This window comes from Poecile atricapillus, chromosome 1 (assembly GCF_030490865.1).
Source record: "Poecile atricapillus isolate bPoeAtr1 chromosome 1, bPoeAtr1.hap1, whole genome shotgun sequence".
Lineage (NCBI taxonomy): Eukaryota > Metazoa > Chordata > Aves > Passeriformes > Paridae > Poecile > Poecile atricapillus.
Window position 1 is genome coordinate 91,157,525 of NC_081249.1, and position 7,230 is coordinate 91,164,754.

At 47.9% G+C, this 7,230-nt stretch overlaps 1 long non-coding RNA gene across 1 annotated transcript; it reads right to left on the reverse strand.

The window, feature by feature from the left end:
• Positions 1–299: 299 nt before the first annotated feature.
• On the reverse strand, positions 300–3,364 carry LOC131588094 (uncharacterized). Its single transcript, XR_009279507.1, has 3 exons — positions 3,094–3,364; positions 2,202–2,376; positions 300–464 (listed from the first exon to the last, which is right to left on the reverse strand). It is a non-coding gene; the product is annotated as an uncharacterized LOC131588094 (long non-coding RNA).
• Positions 3,365–7,230: the final 3,866 nt, after the last annotated feature.

Here is a 7,230-nt window from a genome sequence, read left to right on the forward strand (position 1 = left end):
AGAGTTGCGTAATGGATTGTTTTATGTGATCTTTCAAGAAATGGTTTTAGCATGAGTGAGGTGGGTGGTTCTCTGAGGTATAGGATTTCACCAGTGTGCTGAGGCTTTTGGGAGAGCTTCCACCCTAAGAAAGATGGATTTGTCGTGTTGGGGTTTTTACCTCTCCCAGGAGACAGAGAACAGACATGTGATAAAAGGGCATAACCCCCTGGGAAGTAGGAGGGGGGAAAAAAAAGAAAAGAAAAATTTGCGTGGGTAAAAGAGGAGTGAGATTTTTTTATTGCTCTTCCAATCAGGGAGTTGGCTCTTCACTTCAGTTTTGGAAATAACTTTTTGTTAATATTGCTAACACAGGCAGCAGTGGGGGGGGGGGCAGCTAGATTCTAACAGCACTTCCAGAGTCCTTGACAGCAAAACACAGGTGCCTTCATGCTCTGTGGACATCTAGCAATCCTGAAATCAGCCTATAATATGGCAAGAAAAAAAAAAATATCAGAGAGGACAAGGAAGGGTGTGTGATGAGATATGGGGAGGGTGCCAGTAGGCAGGGTGCCATGAGGCAGGTGTGGCAAGCTAGAATACAGTTAAAAGTTGTCAGCTCCTTTTCTTCACCTGAAGGTCTTCAGGACTGCAGAGGGACCTGGCCATGACTGATATTCAATCTTGTGCTGGTAACTCTAAATTTCCACTCTCCTGTTATGCCATGTGGAGCCTCATTTCTCTGCTCAGAAACAGGGCAGTAGGTTGCAAAATGTGTCTTGCAGACTCAATTCCATTAGCAAATGTAATGGTCTGGGGAGGCAGGCATGGAAAACAACCATGCAAGTGGATGCAGGTTACATCTCAGGTTCCTGCTGGCATGCAGTGCTTGTGTCTCTGTTGATGCAGGATTATTTTTTGTTTGTCTGATGTAGTTGGGACAGGAAAGCCAAGATCCTTGCTGTCAGTCCATCTGAGTTAATGAGTATGAACTGGGTTTGCCTTTATAAAAGGGAATGCCTTGAAGGAACATTGTAGTGTAATAAAAAAAAAGGTAATCCAAGTATTGCACCTAATTTTGTGCTTAGCACTGTGTAGCTGCAATGTTACTCACTCTTACTAGACCTTTACACCAGCTGGATTGCAAGACTAGATTTCTACCCAAAGTCTGAAAGATCCAAAGGGTAGGGTTTAGGCCTGAACTGTGAAGGAGATCAAGCTGTAAACTCCACAGGCATTGCCCTGCTTCTAGCCGTACTTCAGTCTCAAACACCATGTACCAGTTGATGAGGATTCATCACGGAGCCTAGGAAACTCCAGCTGTATCCTAAGTGGAAAACTGTAGTTCCCCACCGCACCATGCACTCCTATACAAGGTGCCCTGCACATTTTCTCCTGCAGTTTAGCCCTGAGATCTCTGGCTCATGTCACCCAGCCCCACCCAGCTGGATGAAGGAGATGCTGATTGAATGCATTCCTAAAAGCCTTCTTCCAAAAAGGCCATGGGCCATGCCCAATTGCCTCACCGATTAGCTCATGGTGATCTAAGCCTCCCCGTTGCTCTGATGCCTCACCCTCCCCCAACTGTGGAGACAGGTTTTTAAAGACCGATGGGTGCTAGGCCAGCAGCACTGTCTGTGAGTACTTACTGGAACACTAGCAATCCTTAAAAAATTAAAAATATTGCCCCTATGCCTGCCATAAATCACCTTTATTGTAAATCAAGTCAGGCCTGCCTTGCATCTGTGGACATGGAGAATAATGCATCACAACTTTTACAGCTGTGCCTAGTGGAAAACATAATGGAGTCCACCACATCTTCATTGGAGGTCATGTTTTCTGAGCCCTCTGCCCAGTTTGCTGCTTTCTCTTAAAATTCTTGTTCACCTCTCCAAGCCTTTATATAGTATATATAGTGCAAACGTAAGTGTGAATCCTGGCCCCTACATAAAACTCACTGTGGCCCTAAGTGAACAATTTTCCTGTTGAGGGAATAGAAAAAAATCAAAGAGAATACTTATCACTGGGTCATTACTTCATAGAGTCTTTTTTTAAAAAAGACTGAGCCAAAATCCTGCCTTTTGCCATCTCTGAACTCTGGATAAGCTTTCACTTGAAATGCACACATGGGCCCATAAGCAGAGCCTGACCCGCATTAATTCCTGAGCAAGACATTAATAATGCACAAGAATTAGAAGCTTGGGACACTCAGCTTGATTTACCGAAAGGTCATGTCCACAGATTGAGTTGCAGGTCTCAGTACCAAGGCCTGTGTGACTTCTCTATGAGAGCAGAGGTGGAGGAGCCTTTCCAGGTGGCATTCCTTCTCCCTATCCCACCAGCAAGGACAGCAGAAGTCACGGTGTGCCTTACTACTCTGGGTTTCAGCACATCTACCTGTTGTAACGAGAGAAGCCGTGGCAGAGCCATGAAGAAGGCAAGCTGAAATTGATCCAATAAACGTGCAGTCCATCAGCCTATCCTGTTGCAAATCCCACTGAGAGGATGCCAGTACTGCTGTATCAGAGATTATGGAAGAACAGACCTTTCACATTTTATAATTATAAATACAAAAATAAATGGAAATTAAATAAGTTTCCATATTATGTGTACCTGTCATAGTAACTGAGAACCTGAGAGGGGATGTGCAAGGAAGTGACAGCAAGAGCTGAATCTCACAGGTAGCAGCTTGACCTCTGAAGTTTAGCGTCCAGGGGGAAGACTCACACATCTGGAGTGCCAGGTAATACACAGAGGAGGCCACTCCTGTCAAGCAGCCAGTGTGGATCTCAGATGCCTGGAGGTTTTGCCTGGCTCCAGTGCATCTGTGCATTTATCTCTTGGGACAGGGAGGAGGGCGTTAACTGCAGCCTGAAGGCACAGGACATGCCCAGGCAGAGAGGAGGGGTGGATTGATGGGCCCTCAGGCTGCATACAGAAAGGGAGGGTTGCAGGGTGTCTAGGGTGACCTGTGGAAGCAAAGGGCTCTCAGGCTGCACACAGCAGCACTGGTGCAGCTGCATTTTGTACCACTGCGGTAAAAGCCACCCCTGGTGGTTTTAAAAGGTGTGCGGGCAAGCAGACTGGGATGATGATCTTTGGAGAAAGCAATACCTGCCAGGCATATTGCTTGTCTGAGGTCTGTGTCCTTCCACTCCTGGCTGAGCTGGCACAGGGCATGGATCCACCAGGAGCATGTGATACCTCGCAACTGTGTGGCTGCTCCAGGAGCTGTGGCACTTGGTACTTCATTCATCATGCAGGTGTTCGCATCAGCACCTTCCTCAGAGAACTTCTGGCCAGCCTGCCACATCCCCAGGTGCTCAGGGCTCAACTCCATCCTCCAGAGCTGTGTGAGCCTCAAGTCTTGTACAGGGCTTGTGAAATCCACGTCTCTGCACTCATCTGTCTCTCCAGCTGTGCTACGGGGCTGTCAGAAGTGCTGGAGCTTATCTCTAATTCCCAGCCCCTCTTAGCTGTGTGCCCCTTAATCAGAAAAAGCCACAGGTGCTCAGGAGTCTGCTGCCAGGGCTGACCTGGGGCCCATCCCACAGTGAACTTGCTGGAGGAGAGGGAAGGGTGGACCTGACACAGGGTGATGGAGTGAGGGGCTGCCCCTCATGCTTGCTAGCACTGGGGCTTCACTGAGGGGCTGCTCTGTTTGTGTAATCCATCACTGGCAGGGCTGCTTGGGGAACTGTGGTTCTCCAGTTGCCTGTCACACGGGTTGCATCCTCTAAAAACACCACTCCTGTCCCCTTTGCAACACACCAAAGCAATGAGGCGAGAAACAGATAAGGCTGAAACTCCTGAAGTTCCTCATCTGGGTGCCTGAAAAGCAGTACCTAGATGGCAACTCCTGCTGCTGAGATGGGAGCTTTCTGTCTGATTTCTATATTTGCTCCCGTTCTCCTCTGCTTTACCTGTTCTCTGCCTCTTCAAATGACAAGGGTCAGTCTCCTCATTCTCCCTAAGTTGGGCAAATGTCCAGCTGGGCATGGAGAGGGAGAAAGGAAAAGAGATTGTTAGCAGCCTTAGAATAGCACATAAATCATGGGCTGTATCCATTGCTCAGCTCAACCACAGGGATTTGGAATGGATTGACACTGTTTTCCCACTTGCAAAAGAGAGATAATCAGTCTTCCTAAAACTGTTGCTGGGAGAAAGTTTGGCTTTGCTCATTATGCCCTTCGAGGTTGTTAAAGAGCGGGCTAGCTGGTCTATCACCCGGCTGGAAGGCACTCTGTGACTTGAAATACAACAGCTCTTTGCAGGGGGGAGGATCATAAATTCCACAGGGCACCAGATAAACTGGAGGAGGTGAAAACACAAAGGGGCAGTTGAAGTTTCAAATCCCTTCCCCCCCATCTCCTGCCTCCTTCCTCCCACCTTTGCCATGCCAACATAACAATAACCTTGACAGCCCTCTCCATCACCGGGGAGCATCATCTGAGGGCTAACAGAGCTCTGCAGCACCAGATCCTGCTGCCCATGGGCCGTGTCTGTCCCTAATCCCTGTTCCTCCCGCCTTGGTCAGCAAGAGGATGGCTTGAGCAGCCTCTCACCTGGGAAAAACTGAGGAGGAATGGTGATGGAGGGAAGGAGAAGGCTGGAGGGGGGCAGGGGGAATGGAGGGTTGCAGCAGTGGGATGGAAAATCTGGAGCTGAACAGAAGGAAAAAATGGAGTTCCTGAGGGAAAAGCTGGAAGGGTAGAAAGGAGCACACAGACATGCTTGCAAAAGGAAGGCAGCAGGTGGAAGCACGGAGGAAGCACGGTCTGTCAGTAGGAGCTGGTGTTGCACACATTTCCTGGCAAGTGGATAAAGATGAGAGGTCACACAGAGGCTCTTTCCCAGCACACACAGCTCCGGGCAGGTGCATTCAGTTAGCAACCAACTTCACCTGGCACTGCTGGAACAGTTTTGGGACCAGGCCAGAGATCCACAAAGTAACACCCCCTTCATTTGGTGCAAACAATGCCCACTTTGCCCAGCTTCAGCCCTGACTGTTTGTCTTCCCCATGGCAGAGTGGTGATCAGTCACACAGTGGCCACCCAACTTGTTCTGCTGCTTTGCTTGGGCAACACGGAACAGTTACAGGAGAGTTCCCATGAGGATGAAGACAAGGAAAACAAGGCTGTATTTAAAGGTGTTACCAATGTAATCATTTTGGAAGGGGGGTGGGAAGGGGAGGGAAGACAGCACTCAGAGCAGCAACAACCCAAGTATGGGTACAATTATACTGAAATGGAGCACTTTTAATAGGAAAGCTTATTTCACTTTTTCAAGGAAAGAATATTTCACTTGGAAATTTCTGTAAACAACACCAACAAGTGTTTTGTGTGGAGAAGTACGTATACAAGAGCCTAGAAATGCACCCAGGGCACTGTGGTATGACAAACTCCTGCTCATCGGCTGCGTGTCGCATGGGGTGGAACATCTGAGTTCACAACATGTGTGGGGTCATTGCAGATAGACAAACAGGCTGCAATCATTATTTATTGGTAGTTTGTTACCACACCTAGACAGTGTCTCTAAGCACTAAAAGGTGTGCTGTGCGAGGAAAATGAAGGAGGAGGCTAAATGCAGCTTTGGGAAAAGCATGCAACTGACAAACCTCTTTGGGGAAGACAGAATCTTCACTGGTTGTTTTTCACTGCACAGAGGAATAACTGCAGTAGCTATGCAGCAGAAGACATGTCCACATGTCTTCCCACTGCTGGGAGACTTCTCTGCTAGAGATTCCCAGGGCAGGTACAGCCACAGAAAGGGTACAAAGCCAGAGAGGCTACAACAGCAAGATTGACTGACTTCAGCCTGGCTCCTTATGCTCTTGGACTCACCTCCAAATTCTCCTTCATCCAGAAACATTAACCCCAAGCTCTGGCTGACTGCATCTATTTTTCAGCAGCGATGCACGCTCAGGCTTGGAAAAACACCGGTCATTAATGGATCCTGCATAGAAAGGGATCACAGGCTACTTGCAGCCCTTAGGCTGAAAAACACATTCCCCCAAATGAAGGGTAAAAGAATTTGCCTCTTTGTTTTAGGGATTGTTCTCCCCAACCCTAAGCACAGGCTGAATATTCATGAACCTCCTATATGAATTGGTTATCTTCTAAAAGCAAATACAAAGTCCCCATTCTGCATGAGGTGCCCAGGAACCGGACAAAGCCAAGTGTCTGCTCTAGCTGTGGGTTTCCCAGGGACTCTGTGTGCTGCTTTAAACCAGTTACTCTTGCCTATTAAAACAGGATCAAAAATGAACAAAGAGGAAAAGATCCTTCCAGAGCTATTTGAGGCAGCTGCAGCTAATTCAGACTTCTACATCTCTTGACCTAACATGACTCCCAGGCTGCCACATTGTCTGGATGGGAAGCCAGAAGGGAAGGTAACGTGATTTTTATTGTAAGAGCTGCTCACCAGTGCAGTCAGCCTAATTTATGTTCATGTTGCTAAGAGTTCATGTTGCTAAGTAGCTTGCCAGCACAGAGGTTCAGCTTCATGTCCGAGCTGTATTTGTGGTAGGAACAAATGGGTGTGTATGAGCACAGAACTTGTAATGGCCCATCTGCAGGTGTTTGTGGTATCCTGCACAGGGGAAATGGGCATTTGTGGGTGGGAGCACTCCTGAGGTTGCTGAGGATATCTGAGGATGGTTCATTCCTTGTATAGATGATGGAGCTGACATGATGGCATTTAAGAGCTGGGTATCACTTGGGAGACAGATGCAGGTCCAAGTGAGATGGCAGGAGTGTGAAAAATAAAAAAAAGGTGAGCACTTACAAGTGTGTACACAAAATACACGAGACATGTCTACGTCTGTGCTGGGTCTGTCAGGAATAGAGTTAGGAAGTTAACTTTTTTTCACAGCACCTGTGTAGTGCATCTGTCTCCCAAAGGGAAGTGGTGAATGAATTCCTTGTTTTGCTTTGCTTCCATGTGCAGCTTTTGTGGTTTTTTGTTATGCTGTAAATATCTTGACCGCAAGGGGATTTTTTCATCCCCTGACCTACTGAGGTGGGGGGCATGAGAGTGGCTGAGTGGGCATCTGGCAGCTGGTCATGGGCAGCCCACCACTGTCCTGTCATTCAGGTGGTCTGCCTCCTTCCCAAGACCCTATGTACAGACAGTAGAGATTTTTAGGGACACTTTAGGGATTTTTCAGATTCTTCGGAGGCTGGTAAGCAATTCAGAAGGCCTCTGTGGGGAACTGCCTGGGGCTGGGCAATAGGAAGGAATAATAGGGT